Source organism: Panthera onca, chromosome F2 (assembly GCF_046562875.1).
Source record: "Panthera onca isolate mPanOnc1 chromosome F2, mPanOnc1 haplotype 2, whole genome shotgun sequence".
Taxonomy (NCBI): Eukaryota; Metazoa; Chordata; class Mammalia; order Carnivora; family Felidae; genus Panthera; species Panthera onca.
This window is the reverse complement of record NC_138356.1, coordinates 14,721-32,023: the sequence shown is the minus strand read 5'-3', so window position 1 is coordinate 32,023 and position 17,303 is coordinate 14,721. Positions and strand designations below refer to the sequence as shown.

The window sequence follows — 17,303 nt, the reverse complement described above, 5'->3', positions numbered from 1 at the left end:
TGCGAACCCTGCGGGCTCCACAGAGACTTCACCCCACCCTCCCTTTCCACTACTTCCTGAGCCCAACACTAGCGCCGGAGATAGGCCAAACCCGCCTGGCCACAACACCCCAGCAGTGAGGATCTGAGTTTGGGTATCTGCCGCTTCTTAGTAACTGAAGCAATAATGCTAAAAAAAGCCGGCTTGCACACTTCAGAAGACAAAATCGTAAGAGCTATCATCTTAATCCTTCCTATCAACCAGGGAAGTTTAATTCTAGAAAATAAATTTAGAATTTAACAGGAATGTCCTAACCTGTTTTCAAGTCAATCAAGATTTAAAGTCAAATACTGAAAATTAGTAAAATTATTCTTTTTTTAAAGTTTATTTTGAGAGAGAGGAGAGACCCCAGGTATATGAGAGCAAGGGAAGGGCAGAAAGGGAGACAGAGAATTCCAAGCAGGCTCCGTGCTCTCAGGGCAGATCCCCACTGGGGGCTTGATTTCACGAACACTGAGATCCTGACCTGAGCTGAAATCAAGACATAGATGCCTAACCGACTGAGCCACCCAGGCGCCCCAGTTAAATTACTCTTTTATCAGCAATGTCAGATAAGAGTAAACACATGACACCCCTGACCCCCACAGTATAATCATACAAACTATATTTATTCCGTAAGAAGCCCAATTGTATGGCTATTTCTGAGCATATATTTATCTTCTTGCTCCTGTACCTTTCTTTTTTACAAACTTTTTCTCAAAAAGAATTTATTATCTAACATAATGAACAGTGTAAGACAGGGGAAACAAAGAGAGAACCTACCCATTAGAATTTTGTCTTTGGAAAACTCTAGCTCCTTCATGGTAACCATTTCTTTTCCATCAACATCCACCTTTAATGCAGCCTGGTTCACAAGATTCTCCAACTCTGTTCCAGAGAAGCCAACAATACCTTAAGCTATGATTTCTGGGTGAACAGCTATGAAAATAGAAGACACCATTAAAATTCCAAAAGAGCTCTTCACAGACAACTGACATTCCAAAAGAAAACGCTATCCTCAAATAGCACTTAAAATATCTCACTGCAACTACAAAATAAGTTCCCTTTATTAAAATCTAGAGGCAAAAAGCCAAAACTGCCATTAAATATACTATTAATATTGCCAACGGGACAAATCACAAAATTTCTTAAATTAAATAACTTTGTGAAAAACAAAGAAATGTACAGTTGCCAGACATGATTTATAAACCTTCAGATTATGATGTAAATTGTTCCTAGCCTAACCACAAGCTGATAAAGTATACTCACAGACAATATTTTTTTATTTTCTGAATTTCATCTAAAAATTCTGTATACATATTTAGTCTTTTATGTACATTTATAAAACTATCCTTATTATAAGAAACATATTTGGTTTAACAAATTAATTCACCTATCTTTGAAAATAGTACAGCTTGATATCTGTGTTTATTGAGTCTGTAACCTTTTCATGTGTTTTGTTTTCCAGTTTGCCTCTTTTAGCCCCAAAGTGATTATGCTTTCTAGTATTTCATATTTTACATTCATCCTAAAAGCACTTATACATACATTTATCTTCAAGTATTACTTATCTGAAAACTTGCAGGAAAGCTTCCTTTAGAATCAGGATTCTAATGATAAAGTCTCTTGCATATACAGTAATTAATAAATCAACTTTAAAATGGACATATAAATGGAGAGAAAGAAAGGACATGTAAAACTAACTGGTCTCTTGAGATATCGATCAAGTAAGGACCACAAACCGGGTGGAATGAAATATTACCATTGTTTATAAAGATAATAATAGAGCTTGTGTTAATGGAATTAGACTTACACTGATCAAACTTTATTTTACTGACCAACCAAATGTAATGCACGAACCCTTGACTTGATATTTCATAAAAAAACATACATAAGAAATTCTAGGGACATTTGAGGAAAATTTGAAAAAAAAAAACTCGGAGTACCAGATATTAAGGAAATAGTATTTAGTTTTCTTTGGTAGGATAAATTATTCTCTTTATTTAGGGCAAATGTGCTTTGTCTTAGGTAATGCATACCAAAGGCTTTCGATGTAAAGGAGTTCATGTCTACAGCTTTGAAACTTTTTCATGTGTTTGAAAATTTTCATAACCGCTGTCAGTTCTTCCAATTGAAATAAGAGAATTCTTTGGTTTCCACAACTTTGAACTTTTCAGACTATATTTAAAAAGGCAAAAAAACTATATTCATGCCATGTTTTAACATAAAACACTCTTTAAAAGAAAGCGGAAAAATACCCTTCAGACTGTCCCCTTTTGTTGCCCATGTTATTCCTAGCTGGTTTAACTCCTCACCGTATCAATTTCTTATAGAATATATTTTGGTAGCTGAGAATTTTCCCACAATTTTATACAATACCCCTTGTGACTGGAAAGAAAAGTGTAACTACTTTATGGTTTTAAACACACTCTTTATGATGTTATAATCTTGACTTAAATGAACCCTAAATTAGCAGACTCATGGAAGTAGTTCTAGGAACTTCTGAACATTCTCAGTAGAGACAGTGCGTAGCACAAAACCAAATGTAAATAGGAATGTCCCTTTTAACTCACCAATTCCATTTCTAGAATTGGAATCTAGATAAATGAATAAAAAACACGAGTAAATTTCCAGTGTATTCTAAGGAGTTATTTAAGAATGTGGGCAAAGCCTTGAGACCTTAGGATGATCACCACATCACTGATTTTATTATCGTAATTAAACATTTTTATGTGAGTAGAGCTGACACACAGTTACATTCGTTTCAGGTATAAAACATAGTTATTTGATAAGTTTACACATTATGCTATGCTCACCACACATGTAGTTACCTTCTGTCACTATGTGACACTACATTACAGTATCACTGACTAAACTTCCTATGCTGGGCTTTTTATTCCTCTGACTTATTCATTCTACAACTGGAAGCTTGTCTCTCCCTTCCCCTTTGCCCACTTTGCCCAGCCCCCAATGTGCTCATTTTAACAGCAAAACACTGAAACCATTTAAAAGTTCAACCTAAATGATTATAGTACAATTGTAGAGTACAAGGACACCATGAAGTCATTACGATTTTGTTCCCTCACATGTGTTGCAGGGAGCATGGCTGGAGTCGCAAAAGATGAGTCTACAACGTTCAGTTAAGTGAAGTTCCTCATACTCGAGTCGGAACGAGGCCCCGACTCCAGAACGAAGCTTCTTTTTACTAGGACAATTGCTAAAGACTATGTGCATCAAGTCAGCTAAGCAAGTGTGTCAATCACTCTAATGGTTTAGCTTTTCAAGGTTGAATTTCGAGTTAACTGGTTTCTCTATCACTAGGAAGGGTCAGGTGTGAAGGTCAGATGTGTCCCACCTTGGACAATGTTAAAGGCTCTAGGCGTTCCTTAGAAGCCGCAGTGTTCAGCTATGGAAACATGTCCTAAGGCCTTGCACCTTCTCCAGCCCTTCCCTTTTGAAGTCTTTTCTTTGGATGCTTTTCTCCTGCACCTCCCACCTCTCCCCCTTTGGAAAAGCTGGAGAGCAAAGACAGAGGCTCCTGAGGCAGTCTCAGCTTTGTTGCTGTCCTCTTCTCCAGACTAGGTACAGGTAAAGTAATAAGACAAAGATTAATATAAGAATACCAATGGCAGAAAAGCTTAAGGGCTTTATATAATTCATTGGTTTTAATTCCAAGATTCGATTAGTTATCTCAGATAGAGAAGGGGCACCAGAAATCATCTCAAGTTTATTTTTGAACATTTCATAGATATCCTTTTGCAATTGAGCTATATCAGCAGAGGTGTTACCTTGAGTAAGAAGGTGTCGATGCACCAGGTCCCATATCTTAGATTTATTACATACACGGGGGGGGAAGGGGGGGTGACACAAAAGGTTTTATGTTCCAATCACACTGAAGTTTTCTCTGTTGTTGTAAACTAATCAATTGATTTGCTAGAAAAAGAACAGCTTGTTACAAGTCAGATAATTGGCTCTCTGTTCGGCTATCAATCAGCCGTTGGCTGTTCCACAGCCTTTCTGAATCTTGACCCCAGTTTTGTACAAAGTGGGTGGTTTATACAGTCTGACGCAGCGCAAAACCGGCTGTTGCTGCTGTAGCTGTAATAGCTATAATTCCAAGTACAGAAGTTACCAGTAAAGCTAGAAGCCTTCGGGTGTGGTGGAAGACAGGTTTCAATATTTCATCTATGAGATACATTTCAGGGGAGTGTTGTCAAGACCGATCCATGAATACAGGCATCCAAACCCCATTACGTGCCTTAAGGATATATAAGCTTTACTTTTCCTGGTTAAAAGAAATAATAGAATTAAGACAAGTATCAAAAGAACAATTATGGCAAGTAAGATGATTGTTATCAGGGTCCCAATGAGGCATGCCTAACATAAACAGAAAAGGAAGTCTGACACATGCTTGAATTTTATGAGTCTCATTTAATCTAAAAGAGATGGAGAATTTATTTGAAATATTCAAGTGGCCTTTCCAAGTGGCCTTGCCTAATAATCTAGTACCAATTTTCCAAAGTTCTGCAAATGGCCCATCAAGTAAACGTGGGCAGGGGGGAGCCCTCCCTCCTTCATGCCATACAGTGGGTTCAGATGTTACATCTGAAATGATGTCGTCTTGATATCGACGCCATGAGAGCTCTCTTTTGGAGCATTTGGTCCGAGCAGAGCCCACAGAGTCCTGATTAAAGATGCTTCCTTTAGAAGTATTGAGAAGAACTCTACCAACCTCTCCTCGACAGAGCTCCCAATTAACCCACTCCTCAGTATTTATCATCTTTCTTAATTGACATCGAGGCAATTAAGGAGGGTGCTCATATATAATTCTTTGACTTCTCATGGAGACTCCCTTTAGTAAGTACAATGTAGAGACCGTCCCATTGCATATTTTTGCTATCCATGCCTGTGAATGAAATGTAACACAGTGTTGCCTGTTCCAATCATATAGGTGGCCAATTTGCACCTACAGAATATTCAGGGATTACTTTTCCTTCTTCTTCTGGTTTAAATGGACCTCTATTATCATAAGGTCCAAGGAACCAAGCTGAATCATTTGCATAAACTGGGAAAGAGGGATCGTCCTATGGAATTTACAGGTACTGATTGTACAGTACCTGTACTGATTGTACAACTCGAGCATGATAAAGGAGGTGGTTTTGATAAATTCAATTAATTTGGATTTAGGTTAATGGTTGTCTCTGTGAGGACCTATATAATCTGCAACTCCAAATTGCCATGAAATGCATTGCCAATATGCCATGGATATTTGTGCGTGAGACAGAGGTACTATAATTGTCTCAGGCCCTTGGGTTTTTATTTCCTTGTCTCTCCCCACCCTGAAAAATTAACTTTCTTATTTTGTCTAAATATGTAGATAATTTTTTAAAGGCTTTGTCGGAAAGAAATATCCATTCTATGATTCCATTAGCCTGCCAAAGTACTCCTGTAAGAGAAGGAGGTTATGGTAAAATGAACAAGGAAAAATGTAGCGAGGAGTCAATTCGAGGAAGCTGACTGGAAGCAATCTTTTGTTCAATCCATTGTAATTCTTGTGATGCTTCCGGAGTTAATTTTCTAGGGCTATTTAAATAGGAATCCTCCTTAAGTACATCAAAAAGAAGAGTCAGTCGATAAGCAGGTATACCTAGAGTAGGACCTAACCAGTTAATGTCTCCTAATAACTTCTTGAAATCATTCAAAGTATGCAAAGGATCTCTACGAGTTTGAACATTTTGAAGCATTATTGAATTTTGTACTAATTTTTGACCTAAATAGAACAAGGGATTTTCAAATTGAATTTTGTCTTCTGCAATAATGAGGCCATATTTTGAGAGGGTTGCCTGAGCTGCTAAAAAGAGTGCATGTAAATCATGTCGCTTGGGTAAAGCTAGTAGGATGTCATCCATGTAATGGATAATCCTAGCATGAGGAAACTGAGATCATAAACATCGGAGAGGTTCTGCATCAAAAAGCTGACAAAGAGTAGGACTATCTAACTTTCCTTGAGGTGAAACTTTCCATTGAAATCTGCTTATGGGCTCCTCATGATTAATTACAGGAACAGAAAATGAAAATCTCTACGAATCTTTAGGGTTTAAGGAAATGGAGAAAAAACAATCCTTAAGATCAATAATTATAAGTTTCCAATCTCCAGGGATAGCAGCAGGCGTCGGAAGGCCAGGCTTAGGAAGGCCAACCCCATAGGTTGTATGATTTTACTTATGGCTTGGAGATCAGTCAGCATTCTCCCAAATATATATTGCATTAATAACAGATATTCAACACCTTAAAAAGAGAAAATTGTAGGAAATTTATCTGGAGATGTTCAAGGGGCCTTTTAGACATGGTACTAGTCCATGACTCACAATTCTCTGCTTTTCCATAATTGTATTGGTTTACAGGTGTGACATGAGTGGTCCATATCCTCTGTCCTCCTTAAAAAGTGTCCCCATCAGGGGGCGCCTTGATGGCTCAGTTAGTTGTGTCCGACTTTGGCTCAGGTTTTGATCTCATGGTTCATGGGTTTGAGCACTGCATCAGGCTTTGTGCTGACAGCTCAGAGCCTGGAGCCTGTGTCAGATTCTGTGCCCCCCTGTCTCTCTCTGCCCCTCCCCCCTCTCTCTCAAAAATAAACGTTAAAAAAAGTGTCCCTATCCATGTTTATTTTGTATCACAGCCAATTTGTCCCTACCATGATGGGTTATCTCATGGAAACTCTTAACAAGTAGCCATTTACATTTATCTGGTACTACCTTATGGCCAACCTGGCTTTGCCAAAATCTATAACCATGCATATTATAATCTAATTATTCTCAGTATGACTGTCCAGAATTGCAGGCCACTTTTTGTGTGTTTCTGATGGAATCCTTGAAGATCTTCATGGATTTTTCTTTCTGTTCTTATGAAATCCTTGCATGCAGACTTTTATCAGGGCAGCCTATTTAGCATGATGGCTAAGATTTAGAATGTGGATCTGGGCATGATTGTTACCATTATGCAGTGACTGCTGTATACTGCAGACTAGCATTGGTCACTTAGGAAGACAGCATCGAGACATAAGGAAGGACAGTGAGTGTTTCTTTGAAGAAAAACTCTAGAGTTTCTCTAGAGGTGACCAAAAAATAAGTGCTTGGTAACATTCTACCTTTTGCCATAGAAGAGTGCCCCACCTCCAACATACTTCCCTAGCAGCCAAAGTCAGCACATCAGCTAGTACTGACCTTGGCTATGGGGACATAACAGCAAGCATGGAGAGACACCTGGCATTTGGTAATAGCTGGGTGAGAATTTTCCAAGCTATTATAAAGTATGATGTACATGGTACATTTCTAACGGGAAAATTTTTGCTGTGAAAACACACGAGGTCAGGAATTAAGACCTTTGATGATGCCACAACAGGAAAAGAGGTGGCAATATGATCACCAGTCTTCAGTTCTCTAACATCCTTGCTTATGGCTGTAACTGTACCACTGAAGTTCAGCGCCAGTAATTTGTGTTTCTCTATTGTGTCATCAGCCCCATATAAAATATTGCTGAAATGTTAGCTGGAGGTGCTGACAGGAAAATAATCTGAGTGGACACGTATTTTATCAGTCTCAGCTTCCGCAACGGATCAATGAGCAATGTGCTTGTGCCTTTCTGTCTCAGCAGTCACCTCCCCTACACTGTAGGGATCCAAGGTGTAGTGAGTAGACATCTGAGTTCTGTTTGCCTTTGTGAGGTTTACTATCATAAGCCTTTCCAAGGAGAGTACACCTGGTTTCAGGAGTAAATAATCTACTCTGATCAATAGAGTTCTGGATAATCCTTCCCCTTACATTTAATAACAGCTTCTGCTATACTTGCCATGTCTTATGGGCTTGTATCCTTAATATGTATCATCTGAAATGTGATTGTTGGCACTTCAATCAAAGAGACACTTGTCAGGCTACAGAGAACAAATCCTGGAATAATGTGACCCAAATTTCTCATTGCTTTATAAGAATAGATTACTATCACAAAATAATCAGCACTTTGGTCTTCTGTGGCCAAAATAAGTTGATGAAATTCCTCACAGCACGTTGGTGGGTACTGAAGACGTATACCAGGGATTTCTTCACTTAGCTGTTTAATTCCACACATGAATAAAAGATGACAGAGTCTTTTATTTCGGTCTTTATCTTATCACCTACTATCATCTCAGAATCTTGGCTTGCTTCTCGTTCCTGAAACCTAACATACTCAGAATCATAAGGCAAATATTTTGTAAGCTCTTGAGCTATTGCAAATACGTCAGCTAGAATTAGTAATAGAAGCACTTCACCAGCCCCATGCATCTCAGTGTGCGATACGTGTTTCCAATGGTTTCTAGAAGAAAAGTATCATTAGATTGTGTTTTGTTTACTATACATGAATCTTATCTCTTCTAGGTTTGCTAAAATGTAACCATATTTGTCCATAAAGAACCCACACCCTTCCAAATAGTTTTCTTTACATTCGACGACCTTTATATATTCATTTCCCCTTCCAGATTTTTGAAAACTGTCAATTTGTCTTTGATGAAACACCAGTTTTCCTCCAACTTTTCTCTCTTGTGACCATGACAACTGTCATTTCTAAGAAATAGTCTAACGTTGTAGTCTAAAGTATATGAAATTCATAAGTTTCTCTCTACAGACCTTTATTAACTTTGATGGTTGTTATGGCTTCCATTAGCTCATCAGAAAATAAAATGGAAAGCTGCTAACCCAGAGAAGAAGGTAGAGAGTTAGCCAAAATGCCAAGCCAGAAGAATTTATCCCAAATGAAAGAAAAAGATAAAGGCCATGGACAGAGATCTAAGCAAAACATATAACATGTTTATTGGAGAATGTAAAGCAACAACCATAAGATACTCACTGAACCTAAGAAAAGAATGGAAGACATCAGTGAGATGCTAACAACAGAGATCAAAGAGTTAAAAAAAGAATCAATCAGATTGGGGTGCCTGGTTGGTTCAGTCAGTTAAGCGTCCAACTCTTCGTTTCAGCTCAGGTCGTGATCTCACAGTTCCATGAGTTCGAGCCCCATCTGTGCTGATGGCATGGATCCTGCTTAGGATTCTCTGTCTCCCTCTCTCTCTACCCCTCCTCAACTTACGCTGTCTCAGTCTCTCTCCAAATAAATAAATAACTTTTATATAAAAAAAGAATCCATCAGAGATGAAGAATGCAATAAATGAGACTGGCGACAGGCTTGATGCAATGAACAGCAGACTGGAAAAAGAATGAATTATTGGCCGAGAAGATAAAATAATGGGCAAAAATTAAGCTGAACAAAAGAAAGGAAGATGAATATTCAGAACAATAGACAGGAAATTCAGTGACTCCATCAAAAGTCATAACATTCATATTATAGGAATCCCATCAGAAGAGAGGGAAAAGGAGGCAGAAAATTCATTTCAAGAAATAATAGCAGTAAACTTCCCTAATCTGGGGAAGGAAACAGACATCCAGATCCTGGAGGCACAAAAAACACCTATCAAAATCAACAAAAGCAGGCTCACACCAAGGCATATTCTAATTAAATTTATAAAGCATAGTGATAAAAGAAACATCTTAAAAGCAGCAAGACAAGTCCTTCACTTACAGGAGAAAAACCCATAAGGCTAGCTGGAGATTTCTCAACAGAAACTTGGCAAGCCAGGAAGGAAGTGGCATGATATATTCAAAGCGCTGAATGGGAAAAATCTGCAGCCAATACTCATCCCGCAAAGCTATCATTCAGAATAGAATGAGAGATAAAGAGTTTCCCAGACAAACCAAAACTAAAGGAGTTCATGATAACTACACCAGCCTTACAAGATAGACTGAAGGGGACTCTGAGGGCAAAGCAGAGGCCAAAAGTGTCAAAGACAAGAAAGGATCAGAAAATCTCCAGAACAATGACAAAACATGCAATAAAATGGCAATAAATACCTATCTATCAATAAGTACCTTGAAAGTAAATGGAACAAATACTCCAATCAAAAGACATAGGGTGCCAGAATGGATAAAAAACAAAAACAAAAACAAGACCCATCTATATGTGGCCTGCAAGACTCTGCAGATCTAAAGACACTTCCAGATTGAATGTGAGGGGTTGGAGAAAACATTTATCATGCAAATGGATGTCAAAAGAAAGCCCAAGGGTTAATACTTATATTGGACAAACTAGACTTTTTGTTCTTGTCATTTTTATCCTGCTTTGCTATCAGTGTAGAACTGGCCTCGTGGAATGATTTTGAATGTGTCCCCTCTATTCCATTATTTGTAAGATTTTGATTAAGGTTGTCATCCATTATTTCTTTTTTTTCAAAAAAATTTTTAGTGTTTATTTTTGAGACAGAGAGAGACAGAGCATGAATGGGGGAGGGTCAGAGAGAGAGGGAGACACAGAACCGGAAGCAGGCTCCAGGCTCCGAGCTGTCAGCACAGAGCCCGACGCGGGGCTCGAACTCGTGAACCACGAGATCATGACCTGAGCCGAAGTTGGACACTTAACTGACTGAGCCACCCAGGTTCCCCCATTATTTCTTTTTAATGTTTGGTAGAATTCACCAGTGAAGCCAGATGGTCTTGGGATTTTCTGTGCTGGGAGATTTTTGATTCCTAATTCAACTTTCATTCTTGTCATGGGTCTAAGAAGATTTCTTACTTCTTGGATTCAAGATTCATGATTTTATCTTGGTAATTTGCACATTTTAAAGAATTATCTTATTTCTAAATTATTTGATTTGTTACTATATAACTGCTTATAGTAATCTGTAATCACACTATACTTCTGTGGTTATCTGTTCTATTGTTTTTCCCTCCATTTCTCATTTTCATTTTTGAGTCTTCTCTCTCTCTCTTTTTCTTTTCTTTTCTTTTCTTTTTTTGCTTAGTGTAGTTAAAACATTGCCAAAATTTGGGTTTGTTTGTTTGTTTTTGGAAAAAATGGTCATTACTTTAAATATTATGTTATTGTTTATTCTAGTTTCTATTTTATTTCTGATTTTTCTTTCTTATTCCTTCATCTATTAAATTTCAGCCAAGCTCCTTCTTTTTATAGTTCCTTATAGTGTAATGGTACAATGCTTATTTGAACTCTTTTAAAGTTTGGTTTTTTTGTTTATTATTTATTTATTTTAAGAGAGAGAAAGCGTGAGTGGGAGAGGGTCAAAGAGAGAGAATCCCAAGCAGACTCCACACTGCCAGCACAGAGCCCCATGTGGGGTTTGAACTCACAAACTATGAGATCATGACTTGAGCTGAAGTTGGACACTTACCCAACTGAGACATCCAGGTGCCCCTGAACGTTTTTTCTTAATACATGCATTTATGGTATCCATTACACTCTATCATCTGTTTCTGGTGCATCCCATAGGTTTTGGAATATTGTGTTTTCTTTTTGATTTTAAGACATACTTTGACTTGCTGTTCGATTTCTTATTTGGCCCCTTGCTTGCGCAGTAGTGTGTTGTTTAATATTTATATATTAAATATTTATTATTTATTACAAAAAAAGAAGGAAAAGAAAATGATATTGAACTATTTGAAAATGGTACCATATTGAAAACCAACATAGAAGAGTATTTCATAAACTTTATCACCAAAATCAACAAACACAGTTGCAAGATGCTCCCAAGGGAAATATGCTTTTTTTCACTCTAAGTTTTTTTTAACTTCCTCCTTTGCATAAACTGCTGTTGCTGAAGAGATCATGTCAAATTTTGTTTCTGTTTCTCCTGATTCCAACTGCATCTTTATATTTAAGAAGTTTTGGCTCACCACACAGAGAACTAAGAAATCCACGCTTATCTGATATGTACTCAGAGGTTCATGGAAGTACCTGTCCATCACATAGGCCAAACCAGGTTCCACAAACCAGGAATGAGGAACAAAAGGAGTCTCATTGTTTTTGTGCTCAAACACATAGGGTGTTCTGCACCGGAAATTCCAGCTCTACAGGCAACATAATGACAATCAATTCATACCTTTCAGTACTCACTCTAAACGTTAATGGACTAAGTGCTCCAATTAAAAGACATAGGGTAACAGAATAGATAAGAAAACACTATATAACTCTATGCTGTTTACAAGAGACACGTTTTAGACCTAAAGACGCCTTCAGGTTGAAAGTAAGGGGATGGAGAACCATCTATCATGCTAATGGTCGCCAAAGAAAGCCAGAATAGTAATACTTACAGCAGACAATCTAGATATTAAAATAAAGACCACAAAAGATGAAGAAGGGCATTATAACTTAATTAAGGGGTCTATCCACCACGAAGATCTAACAATTGTAAACATTTATGCTCCAAATGTGATAGCACCCAAACATAGAAATCAATGAATCACAAACGGAAAGAAACTCACTGACACTAACACCAGGATAGTAGAGGACTTCAACATCCCATTTATGACAATGGACAGATCATCTAATCAAAAAACCAACAAGGAAACAATGGCTTTGAATGACACATGGGATGGGATGGACTTAACAAATATATTCAGAACATCTCATCCTAAATCAACAGAATACGCATTCTTCTCAAGTGCACATGGAACATTCTCCAGAAGAGATCACATACTGGGACGCAAACCAGACTTCAACAAGTACAAAATGATCTAGAACATACAGTGCATATTTTCAGATCACAATGCTATGAAACCCGAAATCAACCACAAGAAAAAAACTGGGAAAGATGACCAATACTTGGAGACTAAAGAACATCCTACTAAAGAATGAAGGGGCTAACCAAGAGGTTAAAGAGGAAATTAAAAAGTATATGGAAGCCAATGAAAATGATAACACCACAGCCCAAAACCTCTGGGACACAGCAAAGGCGGTCATAAGAGGGAAGTATATAGCAATCCAGGCCTTCCTAAAGAAGGAAGAAAGGTCTTAGGTGTAATCTTACACCTTAAAAAGCTAGAAAAAGAACAGCAAATAAAACCCCAAGCCAGCAGAAGACAGGAAATAATCAAGATTAGAGAAAAAAATCAATGCTATCAAAGCCAAAAAACCCAGAAGAGATCAAAGAAACCAGGAGCTGGTTCTTGAAAGAATGAACAAAATTGATACAACCTTAGTCAGTTTGATAAAAAAAAAAAAAAGGAAAGGACCCAAATAAATAAAATCAAGAAGAAAAGAGATCACAACCAACACTGCAGCAATAAAAAAAATAAGAGACTATTATGAGCAGTTATATGCTAAAAAAATGGGAAGTCTGGAAAAAATGGACAAATTCCTAGAAACCTATAAACTACCAAAACTGAAACAGGAAGAAATAGAAAATTTGAACTGGGCAGCTGGGTGGCTGAATAGGTTAGGCGTTTGACTTTGGCTCAGGAAATTATCTCACAGTTCATGGGTTCAAACTCCCGGTCGAGCTCTATGCTGACAGCTCAGAGCCTGTCGCCTGCTTCGGATTCTGTGTCTACCTCTCAGACCCTCCCCTGCTCATGCTCACTCTATCTCTCTCTCTCCCTCTCCATCTCTGTCTCTCAAAAATAATTAAGCATTACAATTTTTAGTTAAAAAAAATAAATAAATAAAAAGAAAATTTGAACAGACTCATAACCAGTAAAGAAATCAAATTAGTAATCAAAAATCTCTCAAAAACTAAGAGTCTGGGGCCAGGTGGCTTTCCAGTAAAGAAGAGTTAACACCTATTCTTTTGAAGCTGTTCCAAAAATAGAAATGGAAGGAAAACTTCCAAACTCATTGTATGAAGCCAGCATTACCTTGATTCCAACATCAAAGACCCCACTAAAAAGGAGAACTTCAGACCCAATTTCCCTCATGAACAAGGATGCAAAAATCCTCAACAAGATACTAGCCAACTGGATCCAACAATACATGAAAAGAATTACTCACCATGGCCAGGCCGAATTTATAATGGGATGCAAGTCTGGTTCAATATCTGCAAAACAATGTGATACATCACATCAATAAAAGAAAGGACAAGAACCACATGATCTTCTCAATAGATGCAGAAAAAGCATTTGACAAAATACAACATCCTTTCTTGACAAAAACACTCAAGAAAGCAGGGATAGAAGGATCATGCCTCAAAATCATGAAAGCCACGTAGGAAAGATCCACCATTAATATTATCCTCAATGGGGAAAAACGGAGAGTTTTCCCCCTAAGTGCAAGAACAAGACAGGGATGTCCACTCTCACCACGGTTATTCAACATAGTATCGGAACTCTTAGTTCTCAGCACTCAGACAACACAAAGGAATAAAAGGCATCCAATTCAGCAAGGAGGAAGTCAATCTTTCACTCTTCCCAGATGACATGATACTCTATATGGAAAACCCAAAATATTCCACCACAAAACTGCTAGAACTAACCCATTAATGCAGCAAAGTAGCAGGATATAACATCAATGAACGATACACCAATAATGAAGCAACAGAAAGAAATCAAGGAAACGACCCCATTTACAATTGCACCAAAACCCATAAAATACCTAGGAATAAACATAAAGCAAGAGGTAAAAAGTCTACACACTGAAAACTATAGAAAGCTTATGAAAGAAACTGAAGAAGACACACACAAAAGGAAAACTATTCCGTGCTCCTGGATTGGAAGAATAAATATTGCGAACATGTCAATACTACCCAAAGCAATCTACACATTCAATTTCAAACAACACAAGCATTCTTCACAGAGCTAGAACAAACAATCCTAAAATTTGGAACCACCAAAGACCCTGAATAGCCAAAGCAATCTTGAAAAAGAAAACCAAAGAAGGAGGCATCAAAATCCCGGACTTCAAGCTGTATTACAAAGCTGTATTCATCAAGACAGTATGGTACTGGCACAAAACAAACACTCAGATCAATGGAACAGAATAGAAAACCCAGACATGGACCCACAAACGTATGGGCAACTAGTCTTTGACACAGCAGGAAAGAATATCTGATGGAATAAAGACAGTCTCTTGAGCAAGTGGTGCTGGGAAAACTGGACAGCGACATGCGGAAGAATGAACATGGACCACTTTCTTACACCATACACAAAAATAAACACAATATGGATGGAAGACCTCAATGCAAGACAGGAAGCCATCAAAATCCTCAAGGAGAAAGCAGGCAAAAACCTCTTTGACCTTGGCCACAGCAACTTCTTACTCAACACGTCTCTGGAGGCAAGGGAAACAAAAGCAAACATTAATTATTGGGACCTCATCAAGATAAAAAAGTTTCTGCACAGGGAAGGAACAATCAGCAAAACTAAAAGTCAACCAAGGGGATAGGAGAAGAAAGTTGCAAATGACATATCAGATAAATGGTTAGAATCTAAAATCTACAAAGAACTTCTCAAACTCAACAGCCAAACAACAAATAATCCAGTGAAGAAATGGGCAAAAGACATGAATAGACACTTCTCCAAAGAAGACATCTGTATGGCTAACAGACACATGAAGAAATGCTCCACATCACTCATCATCAGGGAAATACAAATCAAAACCACAATGAGATGCCACCTCCCATTTGTCAGAATGGCTAACATTAACTATTCAAGCAACAGCAGATGTTGGTGAGGATGCAGAGGATCTCTTTTGCACTGCTGGTGGGAATACAAACTGGAGCAGCCACTCTGGAACGCAGTATGGAGCTTCCTCAAAAAGTTAAAAAGACAACTACCTTATGACCCAGCAATTGCACTACCAGGTATTTATCCAAGGGATACAGGTGTGCTGTTTTGAAGGAGCACATGCACCCCAATGTTTATAACAGCATTATCGATAATAGACAAAGTATGGAAAAAGCCTAAATGTCCATCGACGGCTGAATGCATAAAGATGATGTGGTATGTATGTATGTGTGTGTATCTATATCTATATCTACACCTATATCTATATCTATATGTCTATATATACCTATATATCTATATCTACATCTATATCTATATCTGCATACAATGGAGTATTACTCAGCAATCAAAAACAATGAAATCTTGAAACTTGCAACTACGTGGATGGAACCAGAGGGTATTATGCTAAGTGAAATTAGTCAGTCAGAGAAAGACAAATATCATATGACTTCACTCATATGAGGAACTTAAGATACAAAACAGATGAACATAAGGGAAGGGGAGCAAAAGAATATAAAAACAGGGAGGGGACAAAACATAAGAGACTCTTAAATATAGAGAACAAACAGGGTTGCTGGAGGGGTAGTGGGAGGATGGGCTAAATGGGTAAGAGGCATTAAGGAATCTCCTCCTGAAATCATTGTTGCACTATATGCTAACTAACTTGGATGTAAATTAAAAATAAAGTAATTAATTTAAAAAAAAAACATTGGGTGTTCTCTCTTGAGTTATGAAACAGGTAAAATCTAAGCTGCCTTGGCACGACAATAAGAGGATGTTGAAGTAAGCAATTTTGTTCTACAGCTGAATGGCTTTTTAAATAAGTCTTAAGATATTTGTGTTCCAACCGATATTTTAGGTAACCTAGTAGAATTGTTTTCAAACCTTCATAAAAGGATGGCCAATTATGGTTGTAGCCAAATTCAGATAGAGATTTTACCAAATCAAAAAGAGTCTCATACTCTTCAATTGGTTTTAGAGAAGGAAAGTTAGTATTTCTCCACTTAAGATTTCCCTATTTCTTTGGAGTCCTCTCTTAAGAGCTATTTCGACAAATACAGCATTTTCCCTTCCTTTGACTGCAGCTGTGATAACCTGGGTGAAAGCAATTGGTTCTCAAACATTTCTAGACCTATATTTGCCGATAGCAAAATCTTCTCCAGAAGCTCTTTTTCTTTTAACTGTTGAAATGATTTCCATTTCTGATTCCATCCTCACCCCATTCCCAGTGCATGCTTGAGTATGGGATCCATTATGTAACTATGATAAGCAGCTAGAGCTGATACGATGGGCAGAAATATATTCCTTTTCTCAAACTGCTCAGCTAGCTTTTCACACCTGACTATAACTTTTGCTTCTCCTGAGTACATGAACTAGAACTGTTAAAGATACAATGCACACCTTTATGGAAAGAGAGAAAAGCGCCTCCGAAATCTCCTTTGCAGGAATGTTTCTGACCACCAACATTCTCCCTCCATCCGCCTCTGCCTATGACCTGCTCTAGCGGTGGATCACCTTCACAGCATCTTCAAGGGAAATGACCCCTGCACAGTGGACAGCAGCAAAGTCTTCCACTGAGGAACCTAATATGGCATTAGGAAAAATGCCCCAGTATTTACGGACAGTCATCAAAGATACTTAGGGTCTACAAAAAAGAGATTGGACTATTTCAGGATTTGAAAATTGCTCATG

General features: G+C 37.9%; 1 long non-coding RNA gene across 1 annotated transcript; it reads right to left on the bottom strand.

Moving 5' to 3' along the window:
• Positions 1 to 8,145: 8,145 nt before the first annotated feature.
• On the bottom strand, positions 8,146 to 14,022 carry LOC132676720 (uncharacterized). Its single transcript, XR_009609094.3, has 2 exons — positions 13,882 to 14,022; positions 8,146 to 8,367 (listed from the first exon to the last, which is right to left on the bottom strand). It is a non-coding gene; the product is annotated as an uncharacterized LOC132676720 (long non-coding RNA).
• Between the last annotated feature and the right edge of the window lie 3,281 nt (positions 14,023 to 17,303).